Source organism: Agelaius tricolor, unplaced genomic scaffold (genome assembly GCF_023055355.1).
Source record: "Agelaius tricolor isolate 1412-34295 unplaced genomic scaffold, bAgeTri1.0.p SCAF_1, whole genome shotgun sequence".
NCBI lineage: Eukaryota > Metazoa > Chordata > Aves > Passeriformes > Icteridae > Agelaius > Agelaius tricolor.
The window spans coordinates 90,756,490-90,775,716 of record NW_027269261.1 but is presented as its reverse complement, the minus strand read 5'-3'; the positions used below and the strand labels follow the sequence as shown (position 1 = coordinate 90,775,716).

The following is a 19,227-nucleotide window of genomic DNA, read 5'->3' as shown; positions in this document are numbered from 1 at the left end:
TCCCCAGCAGGGAGACGCTCACCTGCATCACATGGACATATATTCCATGACATATGCAAGTAGCAGGCAGATAGATAATGATGTCCCAGTGAATTATTTGTTCCAGTTGTGCCCTCAGTGGATTTCCACTTTTCAAGGCCTCTACATATTTTGGAGGAAAGCATAAATGTTTTCTTCCAGTGTCATGTTGGCCTTTGGAAGTCTGACATCACCGTCTGGTCTCCTCTGAGACAAAGGGAAACTGTCTGTAAAATATCTCTCCTTTCTGGTAATAATATCTTAAATAGACTTTGGTATTACAGCAGTAAAGTAGGTTACAATATTTAATATCATTTACCTTTCATAGTGAACCTGTGAGACAGAAAACTAGTTTCATCTTGAGTTTATGAATATGTAAATGAGGCATGGGAAAATTAATAGATTTATAGGTAGAAAGGCTGTCACAGAATAGGAGCATGAACTGATATCTGCTCAGCTATCATGCTCTGTGTTCTGGCTACTTCTTCTTTCCTGCTTCTATTTTGGTGTCATGCTGCCTTCATGGATGAGATGACTTGCTGTCAAGATGTGCAGCAAGATGCAATCTGATCCTACACACCCATGGAAGTGGGAAAACACTTGGGTTAATCTATATCAGCTCATCAAAACAGAGCCCCAAGGGTTGCTGAACTTTGTCATCTCCTTTTTATCTTATGCTGCCTTGAAATTAGCTGATTTTTCATGCTATAAAATGACAACACAAAAGAGTGCAGAAAGTTAATTCTTCAAATGCTGATCCAGGACTACTAGTGGAATAAACATAATCTTCCTTTTATCTATTCTGCTTTTCTGTTTGGTTTTGGCACTGAACAGTCTCTGTCCCTCATTGCCCTGTTCCAGTGCATAAATCATACATGGATCTCTCCAGCTCCCACTCCCTATTTCATTAAAAAAATGGAATATGAAAGGTGTGCGGAAGCCCTGGAGGGAAGTGACACAAACCCAGATGTTGCACGATCTATGTCCCAGCTGCAATGAGCCTGCATGTGGCAGCTGCCTTTGCACTGCCATCAACAACAGCAGCTGGAGGGGCTCTGCTGTTAATGGCTCATCCCCCAGGAAGGAGCCAATGTGAGGGAAAACAGCAGGCTTTATGTACAAGATATCACATTGCTACACTTTATGTTTTGGTTTTGTTATAAAACAAGCAAGAACCTAGAGAAAAAGAAAGCAAAATTAGATATGGTCCCTTGACCTAAAAGTGCCATGAGATATTACTCCCTGCCCCCTGATTAAGCCCTTCCCTTTCTGATTCAGTCCATAGGAGATCAAGTATTTGTTACTGTATGAACTATTCTAAATACCTTTTCTAAGGCAGTAAAAAATAAAAGTGGTCTAAGAGCAAAATGAAAATGAAAAAAGAATCACGAGTTTTAGAGCCTGTCCAGTGAATGCATATTCCTAGTGGGATTTTTTCTCATCCTTGAAGAAAAAGGCATATTTTAAGACAAATAAAACAAAATAGAGGTTTATATCCTCACTAAAGAAAAAGTAGTTTCCACCTTCATTGTCACTGTGTTTTGATATATGTTTAGTTGTGTTATATCCTAGGATCATCTAATTTCCATATAAAGTGTAGCTACTTTCAGTTTTACTATATAGTGTTCAGGGGAGACTTTGATTTGTGTGCCCTAGGGTAGACCTGAGAAATGCATAATTTTCTTTAAGTCCCTTCTGTCATGCACCATCAGTAAATTCCTGTACAGATTACAACATGGATGTTTAGTCAGAGGTCTGCACTCCCACGGAGGAGAGTGGGAGGGATAATAATAAATGTGTGGACCGAAGTGGAAAAAAAAAATGTAAAAGAAAAGAGAGGAAGAGAGAGAGAAATTCCATTAAGAAAGGTTACTGAATCAAGAAGAATTTATCAAAAGTAGACTGGTGAGAGTGGCTCTTGAATTTTTATGAATTTGTGGGGCACACTAGTCAGTCTGCTTTGGACTGTAATTTCAGGTAATAGCAGAATTGGGACCACTAGGGCATAGTCTGTCACTGTTTCTAATCTCCACTGCTCTGGAACAACAGTTACACATCAATTCAATTAATCACCAGTGATAACAAAAGTTGTTTTTTTCCCACTTTAGAAATATTATTTTTTTAAATTCTTTTTTTTTTTTTTTTAGTGCAGAACTTTATCAGACACAATTTCTTTTTCCCTTGCGAAGAAAAGCTTATGAAGTTCATTTATACAGAGAGCATAAATCCTATCTCCCACTGTTTTCCCCTGTAACCTAACATGAAATATGGCTTATAGCTCAACTAATTCTCAACATTTAGTGCAAACTGATGAAAGTAGTTCATCACTCACAGGGATGCACCAGGCTTGCAGCAGCACACACAGACCAGGACAGGTGCATACAGCAGTGTCATGGCATGACACATACAGTCTCATATATAGCAAAGCAGACAGGTATCTTCATGATATTCATTGGGGATATATACCATTAAAAAATGAGTGCATCCCATTTTACAGCAACACTGTCTTTCTTCCTTGTCACTCTTCCCCCTCCCCAGATTTATCTCCTTTTCTTAATGACTCCCTTTTTTCAATTTGTGTCTCTCTCTGACAGATAATACTTTGTCTCCTTGTTCTCCTGGCTTGGTTTGTGTCTTGCCTTGTTTGCTGCTCATTATTTGCACTATTTATTTGCAGGATGTAGATACAAGAACTTGCCCATAATCAGTTCAATAATTCCACTTCAAAACAAGCCATTCCGCTGCCACATGTAATCCTGACAACTCATCATCCACCAGCCCAGGTAGGTCTGGCTATTGCATATTAGCTGTGCTGCAACATCAGCCTCTTTCCCTTGCCTCCTACACTTTAATTCACTATTAAATTCCCCTTGCCAAGTTTTACCTTCAGTTGCATTACTGCAATGGGAAGGGAAGGAAAGGAGCACAGCAATGCAGCAGGGATGGCCAGCTCTTCCTGACTTCTCAAATACCACTTTTTTCTGGTAAGTACAGTTGAAACTGTGTTTTCAACTTGTGACATATAAAGTATTAGAGCTGACATTTTCAATATCTCCCATCTGAAGCCTGAGAGATAACATTTGCCAGCCTGCAGGCAAGCAGCTGTGATCACCCCATGTAATGGAAGGGTAAACTGAGGCATAGGGTGAGGACATGAACTTGCCAAAGGAAGTCAGCCCTGCACCTTAGATCAATATGTGCAGCTCCACTATCAGGTGGATGAATGAGACAAAGCTCTGTGGAGACATAGATGCACCCCAGTACCACAGCCCTGGTGCCAGCCAGTGATCCCAGCAGAGAGGGCAGTGCAATGTTTTACACTGTCCAGGGGCTGCCCTGGAGAGGGACTAGGAGCAGAGCACAGTGATGGTCCCAGGGACACCAGGTACTCCACAGGATGGGGAAGTGTTCTTGCTGCTGCCTGCAGGAGGACCTGATCTTAAAAGATGAGATGGGGGATGGTCTCCATGGTCCACAGGAGTATCTTGCTATGTTCCAAGATACAGGAAAGTCAGACATTTAGCAAGGCAGACAAAGACCTAACCACATCCTTCATAGAGAGGCAGGAGCATTCATGTACAGTTCCTTTATCAGTGTGAAAGGAAAGGGTTGAATATGAAGTTTACTAGGCAGCAAATAGGTCTGTCTTGTCTCTCCCTCTCTCCATCAATCAGGAAAGAACAGGTCTATTTCTAGTTATGGAGACCCAAATAACCAGAACGTTTCTTCTTGCGAAGTGGAGGACAGGGAAAATTTCACAGCCTGATTTCTCTCAGATGGTTTGTGTAAGAGTCAAGCATGCGTTTGAAGCTGAGCATTCACGTATAGCTCAGAAGATGAATCAGAGTTTTGGCTCTGGTTCCTCTGCAGAGACAGCAGACCCAGTGATGACCAACATGGTGGCTCTTGCATCAGCTTCTCAAAGTGACAAATGTCCCTGACTCAGTGTTTGTGCCAGGCCATACAGCACCACCTGGCTCAGCCTTTCAGGTACTGACACAGCATAGTATGAACAATGGAAACAATGGAAAGAGGCTCTGATTTTTTTTGGACACTCAGTGGAGCCGTCAGGTAAGTTCATCCACCACTGCGCTGAGGAAGGTTCCAATCAGGTGTTGTGCACTCCAGCACCAAAGAACATTCAATGCACAGCAAACTGCTCCCTTTTGTAGCACTAACCTGTGTCCCCCCCCCACATCAGGCATTCACTGTCCTGCCCGGTGTAAGGTCGTGCTGTTTATTCAGCACCATTCCCCACCATCCCCAAAAGTGCAGTCTGCACAAGCAGAGGCAGCACTCAGACCCCATTTCCAGTGCATTACTGATATGTGACCTCTGCAGCAATGCCCGGGGTGACAGGAAACCTCAACATTTCTGACATGCCTGTTATGTGCAATCCTGAGCAAGGTAAGGCAAGCTCCATGCTCGCTCCATCAAGCTTTGGGAGAGGGGCTACAGATGGCTTTAGGAGACCTCTTCACACCTCTTTTATACCTTTGTGTTCTGTTTGTTGGTTGCTTTTGGTTGGGTTTGGTGTCAATGCTTAGGTCAGAGAAGACCTGATCCAGCTGAAGAAATATTCTCAGCTCTTTTACACTGATTCAGTTCCCAGCTGATGCCCCCAGGATGGGAGGGTCTGAGGGCACAATAAAACTGATAGCTTGAACAACTGGACAAGGGGGTGTGTGCACTCGGAATGCTCTGAGGACAGTAGTGTGTCTCCTGCTTTTCTGCTTCTTGTCTATCTTAATCTTTTTGCACCATAGGGTTTTTTTTTTTTTCTAATCACCTTCCTAAGTTGTGCCAACTGACTGCAATTTTCTCCATATCATCCCTCAAATTCATAAACCATGTTTTCCTGGGTCACTCTTGTGGTTGCTCTTGCATGACCCTTACAGAAAATTTATGCAAGAAAGGGCTTTACACAGTAAAAGAGCTGCTCACAGCAAAGGGCAGAGAGTCAGAAGGCCTTGGGTGGTCAGTTCAGCTTCACATAAAAGCCAAAGAGGGATATTAAGCAAAGGAGAGAGCAGCAGTGACAGCTGCCTGCAACGACTGTAGCAGGGCTAAGTACAGAGTGGGGGCTGTGGCTGAACATCAGGCAGGCTGAGAGCATTTCTCTGGGAGCTGCCCCTGCCTGGCTCAGCCTCTCCTCTCCCACAGCAGCACTGCTCTGTCCCACCCTCCACTTATGCTGTGGGGTGAGCCCACCCCAGAGGAACAGGGCTGATCACACCACCAAGACACATCCCTGGCTCTGTGGTTTGGGACCTGCTGGCACTGCACAGCCCCAAGGCTGACCTGACCTACCTTTGACAACTGGAAGCTTTTTTGGCACTTTTGCTCTTCTCAAGTCAATGAAGTATATTTTTATGGAAGGGTCAGAGCAGTGCTGATGAGCACCCTTTACCACCCCTTGCACATTTAGCTTGCTGTATCTCTTGGTGAAATGCCTCTATCCTACCTCTGTGAAAGTGATTTCACTAACTTTAATGTCTGATTGAATCTCTTGTCTCTTAAAATCACTTACTGCCTCTGCCTTCCCCATCCCCATTCCTGCCCAAGGGCTGGGCTTCACAGAGTCCTGGTGTTTCTTAAGATTTTTAAGAGAAACATACAGAAAGCAGTGGAAGAAATATAAGTACAGGGATGACCCAACGCTCTGGGACAGTAAGTAATAATCTAGGATCTAGTGCAATGACCTGGATGAATTAGAGGGGCTGTCAGGAAAAATGAAATATGACAAGTATAGGCTCAGCACAGTTAAGAGAATTACAGATGCAAATACAAAACAGGTAATCCACACATGGACAAGAGTAGTACAGGGAAAGAACCTGGGGCAATCAGTCATGAAGAAATAAAGATGAGTAGTTAATGAAAAGCCATAATTAAGACAAGGCAAATATGCTCTTGGGATGTATGAGAAGGAAAATAGTATGAAAAATATTACCAAGAGCGTTTTGTCAGAGCAGCTACCATGAGCTGAGGTGCAGCTCCTAACAGTACTGGGTTTGTACCTCTGGAATGTGAAGACAGACATTGATCTTCAGGCTGAGAAACAATACTCAGGAGCTCCCTTCCCTCCCTGGGCCAGCAAAGCCTCTGTTTGTTAACAAACATCCATACAGTGCAAGGTCAGTCAATTTTCAGGCTGTTTCAGGGGCTGAAAGAGCAGGGATCCTTTCTGGATCAGATGGCAGTTTTCACATCTTTATATTTGATGTTCATTTTTTAAATCTCTTGTTAGTACACAGTGGGGTGATTCCTAAAGCTATAGCAAACACATGTGTGGACAAAGAGTTTATCTCCTGCTCACAGCATGCTCTTGTACACAGTGTAGAAATTATACACAATGGTGGCCAATGCAAAAGGAGATGTGACATTGCTGAAATGCAGGTGAGAGTGTGCTGAGCTGCAACCAGGCAGCATCTAATGTCTGACTAAAATCACGTGGTGACTTCTTCAATTTTCCTGAAATTGCTGCTTCCAGCAGCTCCCATGCTGTATGGCCAGCAGCATGAGGACAGACAGGAGGACAGCTGCAGTAGGCAGGATGTCAGGCCTCTGAAGATAGCTGATGGCTGGAGGAATTACAATGCTCAAAGTTGGGATGTCCAAAGGTCATAGTGGACTCATTGCAACTGCTTGCCTGCCTCATTCCTTTTGGAAATTTTGTCCACCCACAGGAACAGCTACCCGCCTGGGCTACCCACCTGGGCTACCCAAGTCAGTACTCTGGGATGGTGGGAGACTGACTCATAGCAGGCAGAAAAATGTGACTTAAAGAGAAGATAGCTGCTAAATTCAAAAAATTATGGGGTTATCGTAAAATACAAATCACTTGAGCTAAACTAAAAGCAGAATGTGTTATAGAGAATGGGTAACTGGCAAGACAGGCACTGGCTGTGTCTTAAACATGAATAGACAAGGTAGTCTCAGAATGCAACAGAAATGGAAATGCCAACAAACACAATGAGCAGAGCAGGAGTCTGCTGTGGTTCTTAATGATGGAACCAATGGAAAATTATTGCTGCCATCAGAGTACATTTCCCAGATGTAACCACGTTGAGCCATGTATCCCTTATGCTTTTCCTTCATGGTGGAAACATGAACCCTCTCAGCCCTGTTCCCTGGGGACCCTACCCTGGTCTGACTGTGTCTTGACCACCTGTCCATCACTTGCACTGGAGCTGGGAGGGCACTGGGGCACGGTGATAAAGAGGAAGGGCAAGGGTACCTCAAATCATCTTGCAGGGAGGCCCATGGGGCAGATTTGACTTGGTCTCTTCCTTCCCCCTGTGTTTGCCATGTCAGGGGACTATCCTCTGAGGAGACTGATGGATTGTATGTTGGGATAGGAGATGAAACAAGGAGAAAAACATTCAGTGCTCAGGAGAAGAGGAAAATTATGAGAAAAACAAGGTGACTACCTACCCAACTTCCTTAATCCTATAGAGGTAAGAAGTTACTTTAAAAGTCAATATTCCCTCTGTTTCCTCACCTACCTGTCTTTGAAGTGAGCTCTTGCCTGAGTTCTTTAAATTCTACAAGGAAAGGAGAAGGAATAGGGGTTGTCTTACCTCAAGAAAAGCATCCATGCTGATAACTGTCTGCCTTCTCTTTGATGTAGTGAAACTTGAGTCTCTAAGTACCACCACAGTAAAACTGGACATGCTGGGCTCTATGCCCATTTTATTGCCTTGGTTTGCCTGAAGCTGTGGAGGGACTTTTATGATCAAAAGTTTGCTGCTAGTTGACAGGAGGTTGGTCTTGTCCTTCCTGTCCCAGCTGGGCTACAGCAGCTGACATTGCCATCTTAGTAGTGGCTTTTTGCTCATTGGATACAGTGAGTCCCTACCCCCTCTGACACACAGGAGAGAAAGCCCCAGTAAGTGTTTGCACATCTAGAAAGCAAATGTGATTCATTATTAATACAGACCTGTTAAAGTGTGTTGCACTTTAGAGACTTTAACTGATTGACAGGTCCCTGACCTAAGGAGATTTCTTTCTATGTTTAAGCATCACAGGACAGGTAAGTATGGCAAACAAAGGAAGGGTTGGATGAAAAAGGTTGAAGGGCCACAAAATTAATATTACATGCTAGCATGGTTCATTACACAAAACTCTTACACATGCTGAAACTTTGCTGACACCAAGAAGTCTGTAAGGTTCAGAAAAAAATTTGGTATTTTACTGTCATGAGTAAGTTTGAGTAGTTTCTAGGGAGCTTACCTAACTCCAAAACCTTACTGAAACCACTGGAAAAAGCAGCAGTTTTCCATGAGGAGGTGTTGAGTGAGTGTTCCTTTACTCAGCAGTAGTTATGGGCTCATGTGAAGATCAGGACACATAGCGTGGGGGTTTTAATGCAAATATTTGAGAGCCTACTTTGGGGCTGTGAGTCAGAGGTAAAAAGATGACAAGAAATCCTTTAAGAAGTTATAGTCTAGAAATAGCGGGTGGAGCAAACTGCTGCATGGCCTGGGGCCAATGCTACAAGTCAGGCAACCTCTTTGGGCAGTATTCTGGCTGAAAAAAAGAGGTTTCAAATTTTGCTAGAGGAAAATGCTTCCTGTGTTCTTGGTGCCTAAATAAAAAAGTTGCTTCAAAGAAATATCCAGTCGCATACTGATAAAAGGCACAGTAAAGCACAAATACAAGCTGCAGGAATTAACCAAGGATATGTCCAGCTAGCAAGGTAATAAAACCTGTCTGAAGTTACCCCCACATTGCAGCCCCACCTAGGGCTCTTAATCATGCTTTAGCTCCAAATTCCCTATTATTCATATACCAAGTCCTTTGAAATCTGACTTGAGCTCTTAGGCTTTCCATGCTAAGGATATGGCTTAAAGGGGTTGGGATGCCTCAAACAACTGGCTTTGAATTGGGGAAACATCTCCTGTCCATATCGCAGACTTTCTGTAGCGATCGGTGGGGTAACATTGACTCTGATCCTTTCAGTTCTTTTACACTCCTACCTTGGAATGCATGAACCAGCCTCTGGAGGGGCTTTTCTTCTCTTCACACTGTGACCCATGGGTGCTCAGCTCCAGTGTACAATTAACCTTTGCTAATTTGCAGACCTGTCAGTCAAATAAGGCAAATCCCATTGGAGCTTGGCTGGCAGTGGCCAGGAAACCTTAGTGAATCTGCTGAAGAGAATGTCATGCACAGGGGTGCCCTCTTTCACTCCATTCTGTACATTTTCTGCTCTCTCTCTATTTAGTCTTCTGACACATACAAGGGCATGTTTTGTTTTCATAAGCACAAACCACTTTTATTCAAAAAACAAATTTATCTTTTATTTAGGTATCCAAAGAGAATTGCACTAGATAATTGTGGTCCTGATTGCTCTCATAGGCAGTACAAATGTGTCTTCTTTGCTTGTTTTATTTCATTTTGGCTCATTTTTTTTTTTCCACATGCCTATATGACGGGGAAATATTAAGCCTACACAATGTATGCAAACACAATTCGTGGTTTGAGCAAGAGGAATCACAGTTGGGTGACATTCTGTAATTCATCAAGAGGTCTGACACTGTTATGAAAAGACACTTTTCTGTATTTTGGAATACCTTTTTCCCAACAAACATTCAAGTACATTGTTTGATCAAGCAATAATAACACTTTAATCTACCTTGGGTATTCTCTTCAAAATAAGAGGTCAGAGAATAATAGTTCTCTCAGGCTTTAAAATGAATCCTTTAACAAATGGTTTTAGATGCAAAGATATGGTGAAAGGATTTTTCTTACCTGGAGAATTTAACATTTTACTGGAAGAAAAACCATATCCATGGAGTCCAAGGTGACAGATGATGGGACTTATTCTTTTGGTGCCACAGATGTGTATCCCACACAGATGTACAGCTCCCCTGCTCTTGGGCAGAGTCACTCTCGAATCAAGGTCTGATGCAGTTACTTCCTCCACTGCTATCAATCACCTCTGGATTAGGCATTCAGAGGACAAAGGAAAAAGTATCTTATTCTCTTTATTTGCATCCTTAGCCCCTCATTGACTCAATATGAAGAAAAGGAGACTTGGCACATGGTAGCAGAAACTCAGTACCTTGTGCAGAGGGAGTGACACAAGCTGTGAGGTGGGTAAGACAGGTGTAGAGCAGCTGAAGCACTGTGGAGTTCACAAAATTCAGTCTCACTCCCAGCTCAATGACACCAAGTGATCAAACTGGTACAGAATTCTCCTATTCCTCACCTGCATGTTCAACTCCTGGCCGTGATTGCCACAAAATACTACTGATCTCAAGCACTGATTTAGGAGCACCTCAAATACCTGGATGTTTCTATCAAAAGCAAACAACTTTGAGCTGTGCTTCTTTCTCTTACCAAAAATTAAACTTGTGCTGGGATCCAGTGCTCCCAGATTTGCCCATGAAAAGACAAGTGCCAGTTCTATCCTAGTTTTCCTGGATATCTTCTTTTGCTACCAGGCAGAAATGGATACTTCCATAGGCCAGTCCATCCCACACATCTTCCATTCCTTCTACAGAAATGTCAAGTATGGGTATTGCACCATGCTTGATCAGGATTTTGTTCACTGCACACTGTTAGCCCCAAAACTGCATAGCAAAATTCTTTTCTGTCTTGGCTGTTCCTTTGAAAAAGATTAGATGCCTGGCTGCTTTCAAATTCATTTAAAAGTCTAGAATGCAGCCAGATAGCACAACAGTCAATCATGACTGTTTTTATCAGGACCTCATCTGTTTCAGGATGTCAATGGAAGTTCTGCTTAACCAACCAGGGTAGAAGTTGCCCTAAGCATTCCCTCCTCCCTCTGGCTATTTTGTCGCTTTGCCAGCAGTTCCTGTATGTGTCCATAGTTTTAGGAACACCTTTTGCTGGAAGTTAGAAAAGTGAAAGCAAAAACTGGAAACTTAAATTCAATAATAAGTTAATAAGGATAAATAGGCAATAGTGTAGAAAGACCATTTGTCTGAACACAAAGCTCTGGATATATATGGCCATGTTAGAAAAGGCAACAGTCAAAACAATACAATAAGGACTTCTCTAAAGCTAAGGGGTCAAAGTGGAGAGCCAATTTCTACCTGCAATTTTTAGGCATTTCTAATGACACAGGACTTTCAAAGGAGATGGGAAAAATGTATCTTTCAAGTTTGCCTATTTGGCTGACAGTAATTCAGCTGAGCTCAGCAAAATGGAGCTGATAAATGCCACTATCCTTGGTGATAAGGGCTTTTCTCCTTTATTTTTAATGAATACAAGAATGACCCAAAATTTTTCCTACAGAAGACCACATCTGGAGATTTGCCAGAAAACTCAGGGTCACTGCCTTGTTTAAGATGGAGCAAAATAGAGCTACCTAAATTTTTAATGAGAAAGTAAGACCTGAAGGGAACACAGCTCCAACATGCCATGCTAAGCTGCTGCCAAGGCTGGCCATCTTGAGGAGCTGCAGCCATGGGTTAAACCTCTGTGAGCCTTCAGGGCTCAGTGGTACAGGCACAGCAGAACCATGAAACATCAGCCCTGGCTGATGATTCATGTGAAAAATCAGCTGTTTTCAGCCAAAAAGTTGTTCTTTAAAGTGAAACCCAAGTCTGCAAAATTATTTTTCTCTTCATATCTTTTAATAGAGATGAGCAACATTTTTTTTTTCCCTACTCAAGTGAACAGCCATAATTCTAGATTCCCTGCAGCACTTTAGGTAAATTTCCATTCCTTCCTTTTCATGGAATACATACTCCTGGAAGGACCAAGTGGAGATAAGCCAAATAAAAGTATAATGAATAATTTTATGAAGACAAAGGTGATTAAAAAACAAGTCCCAAATGTTTGTGAACCTCAGACTAATTTCCACCTCATTGATGCTGATGCAGCACATTGCAATTCTGAGATGGCCTCTCATGTCTGCCTGATGTTATTGATTGGAGAAGGTGCCAAGATGAGAACCAGGCTCTGCATTTCATATTTTAAGGTCACTTTTAACAAATGAGCTCATTTCACACCAAGCTATCCTAGAGCATCTCACCATAATAAACACAGTAATTAACAAGCCCTCTTGAGGCTTGCAGAATAAGCAAGACCTCTTGAGTAATTTTCAGGCATGGGGCAGTTGACCTTTTGTAAGAACTTCATGCCTCTCTGCTAGCCCATCCCTGAGGGTCTGTCACAGTCAGCTCTGCCCACAGCCCTGCTGAGAAACCTGCTTCTCCTCTTCTGCCCTGTGCTGCCTTTGGCTGCATCCACATCCTGCTAGCCAGGCATCCCATGGGTGTTGGGAAAAAGAGAGCACCGAGCTGCCATCTGGAGCTGATCTCAAAGCTCATAAAGCTTCCCCACATGTGCAGGGGCTGAGTAATCACACAAGACCCTGCATGCAGACGGTGCAAAGCAGAAAAGCCCCATAGCACCCAAGGAAAGACAGGGTTTTTTTAAATTTCAATTAGTTTATAAGAGCACAGGCATTGTTGAAACGTCATAAATGATGAAGTAATTTGCGTTTAACTCAATTATTTTGTTGTGGGATTCACCAGAGCTCTTCAATTCAGGTGACAAACTATGTTTTGCTAAACAACCAGGATAGGCTGCGTGTTAGTCACCAGTTTGTCTTGTGGATGCTTCAGCTTGGCTGGAAAAGGAGGGGGATGTGCACAGTAGTCCCATTGCAAAGAACACTGCCAGCATGATGAGGAAGGCAATCCTTCATCTCTCTGTGTAGCCCTGGTGAGATGTCTGCAGTGCTAGGTTCAGGTCTGGGCTCTCCACTACACAAGAGACTTTGACATGCTGGAGTGCATCTGAGAAGCATCTTCGTGTCCCTCTTCTGGACTCACTCCAGTGAATCCTGGAGAAACAAAAGCATCTCATTCCAGCTTCTGCTACAGGGAAGGGGCAACCCAGCCTGAACGTCAATGCCAGTTTTCTAGAGAGCATGGACCCTGGAAAGTTGTTTGGTATAATGAACACAATCCTCATTTCCCAGATGGATGGTAAAGACAGAAAATGACTGCTGCCTAAGGAATTTAATTTTTTAGAGCTAAAGGGCTGTCTCTATATCAGGGAGAATTCTACTCCTCCACCCTCAGCCCCTCAGTCATGCTCCAGGAGAGACTGGATGGCAGCAAGAGCCCTGCTGCCTCTGGGATCCTGAAATGATAACCTTCTTCCAATGCCAAGATATTCCCAAGTTAGCAGTCATTCAGCTGGGCCTTCCTAGCAGATCAGAACCTCTGAGGTATCGCAAAGCTGCAATGGCTATAATAAACATTCAGAGAACACTTCCTGGATGTCAGCAGAGGATAGAGCAATATACCTGCAGCGCTATGACAATTTTACCACATAACAGTAGTTCTTCCCATGCCCCATAACTGCAGTTATAGTGGGATGATGGGATCACTGTAAGGCCTGTCACTGTAAGTGACATGCAATCTGAACACATGACAAGACAAATGTTGTCTTATTTGCCTTTGGTTAAAAATTATGATGATCTCTATATTTGGTGTATCACGATGACCTTTTTCCCAGTTTCCACTTCCACTTTAGAAGATGGTCAGTTAGCTGCACTTACAAATTGCCAGTCATCCTTAGCTTCAGAAGAAAAATTTCACTGCTAAATTAGTACTATCATGTCCTCTCTTATTAGAGGTTCTGCTATTTACTTGTATTTCTTTAAGATTTCATTTCTCTTATTGTTGGAATTATTATAAATATCTTACCTCTATTTGGTATTCCCCAGTTTGGTAATATTAGATTATAGCTGTGGAAAAATATATAACCCCTTGTTTATAAACCTAGAGTCATGCATCTAGGCAATGTATCATCCAATAAATTTATTTGTTTGTATTTTGCCAGTGGTGAATCACTTTCTTCACACCACTGTACTCTAACTTCATAATGGCATTCATTATCATAACATATTCAAAGCCTCTGCCTGTGCATGTAGTAAGGATTGGTTCTTATAATAAAGATAAATGGGATGGGAAATCTAGTAGTTAGTGCTAAGCTAAGTTACAGTCACACTTTAGAATAAGAGTTCTACATTCATTTGTCCATTAGAAGTTAATACATAATTTGGATTAAAACTGGGTATTACCTTCTGGGCTTTCCCAATTCTGTTCTGAAGGACTGCATAGAATCATTGATTCATAGAAGGGTTTGGGTCAGAAGGCACCTTTAAAGGTCACCTAGTCCAACCCCCCATGCAATAAGGAGGGAATGTCTTCAACTACATCAGGTTGCTCAGAGCTCCATCCTGCCTGTACCTAAGTGTTTCCAGGGATGAGGCATCTACAGCCTCTCTGGTCAACCTGTCCCAGTGTTTCACTGTCTTCATCATAAAAAATTTCTTCCTGCAGATTCCTAGTCTGAATCTGCCCTCTTTTTGTTTAAAAACATTACTCCTTGTCCTATTGCTGCAGGCCCTACTGTAAAGTCTTTCCCTATCTTTCTTATAAGCTCCCTTTAAGTACTGAAAGGCCACAGTAAGATCTCCCTGGAGGCTTCTCTTTTCCAGGCTGAACAATTCCAACTCTCTCAGCCTGTCTTCATAGGATAATTTTTGTGGCGCTGTAGCATGGTGCCCCCAGCAAAGATTTTTTTCATCCCAAACTCAAACTTTTCTCTGTCTTGGGCTTTGAGATGTGTCCTACCCTGCTAAAATGATCTCTGTGTTTGCTATCTCATGATAGCCTCATTTCAGCTGCTGACATGCCTTTCCTGCTGCAGATATCAATAATCCTGTGATTTTTAGCAATGTAGAAGGGGAAATAAAGGCAAATCAGGCTGCTGAGAGGCTCACTTAAGTAGAAGGGTTTGTTTGTTTTTTGGTTTTTTTTTGCATTTGATGTAAGGAATTGGCGTATGCTGAAGATGACGCATGGAGTAATTTGTTTTCCACCCAAAAAGGGCAAACGGCTTTATTTCAGCAGAGAAGTTTAAGCCATCTTTGTTTTAGATGGGAAACAGATTATAAAAGATATCAATGCTTAGTAGTTAGGGATGTGTACAGTGTAAGTTCTGGGATCATTTTGCTTTAGGGAATTTTGGTAAGACATCTGCAATAGTAATATAGCAACACATACATACAATAATGATGATAAGGTAACCATGGCAATGATGATAAGACAGAACTGATTCCAATACACACATGTCAGCCACAGAGGAGAGATCCATGAACATAAACAGTTTAAGAAAATGAGTATGTCAAATGCATATGCTCAGGCCTAAAAGCCACTTGTGCAAAGCATAGTTGCTTTAACCATTAGAATATTATCTACCCTCTTGTTCCTTTTTTTCTTGTTAAACTAGAGACATGCTGGACCTGGGGAGTATAAAAGGCTGTTTGATAGATTTGCTTCCTTAATTTAGCAACAAAGTGAGTTAATAAGGATTTTGGCTTCTGAGGCAGCCATACAAATATACAGTAATAATTTCTGTTTGATTGGACAGGCAAAGCAAGTACAGGACAAAATGTTTGAGCATTTCTACTTTTATCTCAGAATAAACCTGAAGTCAGACCCAGAATTTCTTTTAAAATTAGACGCAGCAGTTTCTATCTGAGATGCCTGTATTGTCATCAGAGGCTGACAATGGAGTGGCAGGTCTGGGAATGGGGGTGATGTGCAGGCCATGTGCTGTGCAGGCCAAGCTCAGGCACATGCACAGCCTCTTACTTGTGCAGTCACAGGAGCCCAACCAGGCTTTACAGCTCCACTGTTGAGTCCCAGTCTCTCTCAGTCATACACACAGCATGTCACCATCCAGGTGATCTCATGGATGTAAAGAAGAGCAGCAGGTAAAGAAGAGGAGCCCATCAGGGAGGGTCTTTTGAGATGAAGAACAGTAGTTTTTCAAGCAGTAACCAATCTCATAAACCTGATTCAGAAAAAATTCCCATTGATTTTAGCAGGAATCTTTCTGTGTTGGACTTACAATATTCAGCCTACTGCAATGTATTTCACTAGCATTTGATTGCAAATATGGTTCACAGGTCCATAGGCTTGGATTAGCATTGTTAAAGACACTGAAATTTCCACTCCTCCATCTTTCAGGCTTGCAGCTTCATGGCAGTATCAACTGTTGCTTTTTTCCTCCTTGAAGCAGAAAGGAAAAATACAAATTTGCAACATTACAAATCTGTTTTGCATAAGTCCTTGGGCCAAAGCCATCTCTGATGGAACTCTGTTGCCTGGAGTTGTATATATTTTCTTCCTGCATTTCATTCCAGAAGTGTCATCACTGTAGGCAGTAAGATGATTTGGTAAGAACAATTGCAGAGATTATCACAAAGAGATCCTGATCTCAAACCTAATCCAAATCTCTGTCTAATACTCTTCACATTAGTCCCAGTTCAATGTACTGTGCAGTAAATGATGCACTTGGCATCTCTTTGACCAGGCAGCAGAAGAAAAAGATGAATGCATAAAACAGGAAATGGATCATGGCCAATTAGTGGTGCAGAAACCATGGCGGGTCATTTCCAAAATAACAAATGAGCCTGGCAGGCTGGCATGTATTTGTGCAGTGACCTGGATCAGGCAAGTGGTGAAGACCTTATCTGTGTGGGCTGGTTTTGGTGCTGCAAGATGAGCTTAGGAGGCCTTGCTAGTCTGCAGGCACAGAGCAGCTGTGTGAGGGAAAGAACAAGAAGAACTTGAGATATAAGTCAAACTTGTCACTTCAAGACATTTACAAATCATCTGAACTATGGTCCCCATTACTCAGAGCCTGCTTCTGTCCAAGAGAGATATCTATCCAGCAGGGAGGAGGAGAGGAAAGTCAAAGCACAGATTCCAGCCAATTCCTTTCACTGATTTTTTTTTTTCCCTTCAGTTTTCAAGAGGGAAAAAAGCATCTGAGGAGCTGGGAACATCTAGTCAGGTCATTAGAGGTCCCTGAGCCCAGCTGAGCTCAGAGCCCACCAGGACAGCCAAAACACAAACAAACCATACAAGATGCCCCCTGCTGGAATGGGGATGCAGGATAAAGGGAAAGGCTGGAAGGGGAAACAGAGGCAGAGAAAGATGATGGGATTTGCCTTGGTTTGCTCTTGACCACAGCGGTGGGCACTGACCTCCTAGGAAGAGGTTAGTGACACAACATGATGCCCCCAGCTAATGGCTGTCCTGGTGGGTACCCTCTGGTTGATCAGGGTGGACCCCCAATGTACAGAGGCAAGATTCTGTTCTGATGTAAAAAGACAAAAACACCTAGTAACAATAACACTAGGGTTTTGATGTTTACAGATGTCACTGTTAAATGAGAATGATCAAATTAGTTCACTGTAACTTGATGTCATGGTGAAATAGAACAAAAGATAAAAGGACCAGAAGCTTGTTTGTTTTTTTTTTTTTGTGACACCAGAGAGCACATTAGAAGACAGGCAAAAAAAGTAGAAGAGAAGAAAACAGGGAATAAAGACATTTGAAAAGCTTTTCTCACAGCTTTTGTTTAAAGGAGAGCTAGGTACTTATATGTACTTAATATTTCTTCCTTGTTTTTCAGGCAAAGAACAGGTGAGAACTCAAAGGAATTGCTTCTTAAGTCCAATTGTAATTTCTTTCTGTTTTTTAACCTCACTGGCTTTGTTAGGTGGCTCAAAAGCATCTTACATCAGTTGTGTAGATTTCTTTCCATCATTAAGGCTTTCAACAAATAGTTTTCTCCACAGAAACACTTGGGGGCTAGATATTAAAAACTGTAATAATTTCTAGAACCTGATGCATGAATTGATGAGGTATAGGTGAAAATGAAGACAAAGGCAACTTTCTTGCAAAAGAGTCAGTTGGAATCGCAGCCGGGAATTAGGCTGTACAATGCCTATTCCTGACACCAGACAAGTTTTACTCATTCTTCTTTCTGAGCTTGTTACTGATGCTATTACAGATAAACATGTTGACAGCTCATCTTAGGAAAAGAAACATCTCATCTCTGTAGAGAACCACCTGCAGGATGGGGTGTGTGTCTGCATAATCTATAGAAATCCTTGGGCAGAAAAACTGCATCTGTCTAGACAGACAGGCGGAAAAATCTTCAATATTATTTTCTAGATCTTCAAGTCCTCAGTAAGAAACCAACCCAGGTTTACCAGCAACAGTAGGTTGTGCTGAATTTTTGAGCATTTTTATGTTGAGATTGAAGCTGTGCAGAGAAAAGAAATTCTGATTAATGTAAATTTTCAAGGTCTTCCTGTAAGTTTTCACCATGAAACCCTTATGCTTCAGAATTCTTCACAAAAACTTTTTGAAGATTTAAGCTGCTCAAAATACATTTCAGCAATGATACTTCATTTTTATTTTATTTCTCATCAATGTTGTTACAATATAAAATAGAATACCCAAATAAACAATTCAAAGGAATGCAATGCCTTTAAAACTAGAAACATTGATGTTTAATTCCAAAAAACAGGAGAGCTCAAAAGAGGATAGTCTGATATCAGAGCTACTTTTGGTGTTCAGACCGGAATTTGGTGAAATTTTCATGGTTATATTATAGAAAAGGGTACTGCTAGGTTTTTTTCCTGTCCAGTCCTCATGGACATCTGCTAAAATAGGTACAAATTATTAACTATTTACCAATATTAACATTTTTCCTTGCTGTACAACAAAGGTTATCAAACAAGTACTGTAGCTGGTTCTATGACATACTTTAAAGGGAAAACTTTATATGGAATTTTATACTGCTTAAAATTTTTATTTTACAAACCCACCTTGTAAAATTGCACTAAAAGCAACAAATTATTGGGAGAGGACACAAAAATATCTGATTGTATTAAATAATCAAATGACATTTTTAAACATCACACATGTATAAAAGAGATTGACTACTATTTTGTAATAGGGTCATAACACAATTGGTCCTATGGTACAATTGGGAAGTGACACTGTCACATTGCACGACCAGCCTTGGACATGATAACTGTGTAGACAGGGTGAATAGAAGCTTTAGGAAGAAAAAGATCATTTTAGAGTCCAAAAAAATGCATGCAGAAACCCTAAAAGTTGCCCTTTACCAGGTAGACCCAAGACACTGTTGCTTATGACCAATGGACTTACAGCCACAAAGGAAGTCTGGGACCCCTTGTGAAAGAAGCTTTCTGAATTTGAGATGGTCATGAACTGGTGCTGTACAAAGGCACTGAACTGCAGAATAATACAAGCACCGGGGAAAACAGGAAATTCAGTAAATCAGGAGCAGCAGGAGGGAATATTAGAAGTTGGGAGGCATCACCCT

The 19,227-nt window shown here is 41.9% G+C and overlaps 1 long non-coding RNA gene across 5 annotated transcripts in view; it reads left to right on the top strand.

Annotated features, from left to right (window-relative positions):
* LOC139597624 (uncharacterized) overlaps positions 1-19,227 on the top strand; it is a 52,540-nt gene that overhangs the window by 6,610 nt on the left and 26,703 nt on the right. For 3 of the 5 annotated variants that reach the window (XR_011681658.1, XR_011681663.1, XR_011681660.1), the window contains exons 3-5: positions 2,696-2,801; positions 2,897-3,002; positions 3,889-13,764. This is a non-coding gene — a long non-coding RNA (uncharacterized lncRNA). Of the gene's footprint in view, positions 1-2,695; positions 2,802-2,896; positions 3,003-3,888; positions 13,765-19,227 lie in introns of those variants that run through there. The other 2 variants (XR_011681659.1, XR_011681661.1) reach the window with 2 other exon arrangements.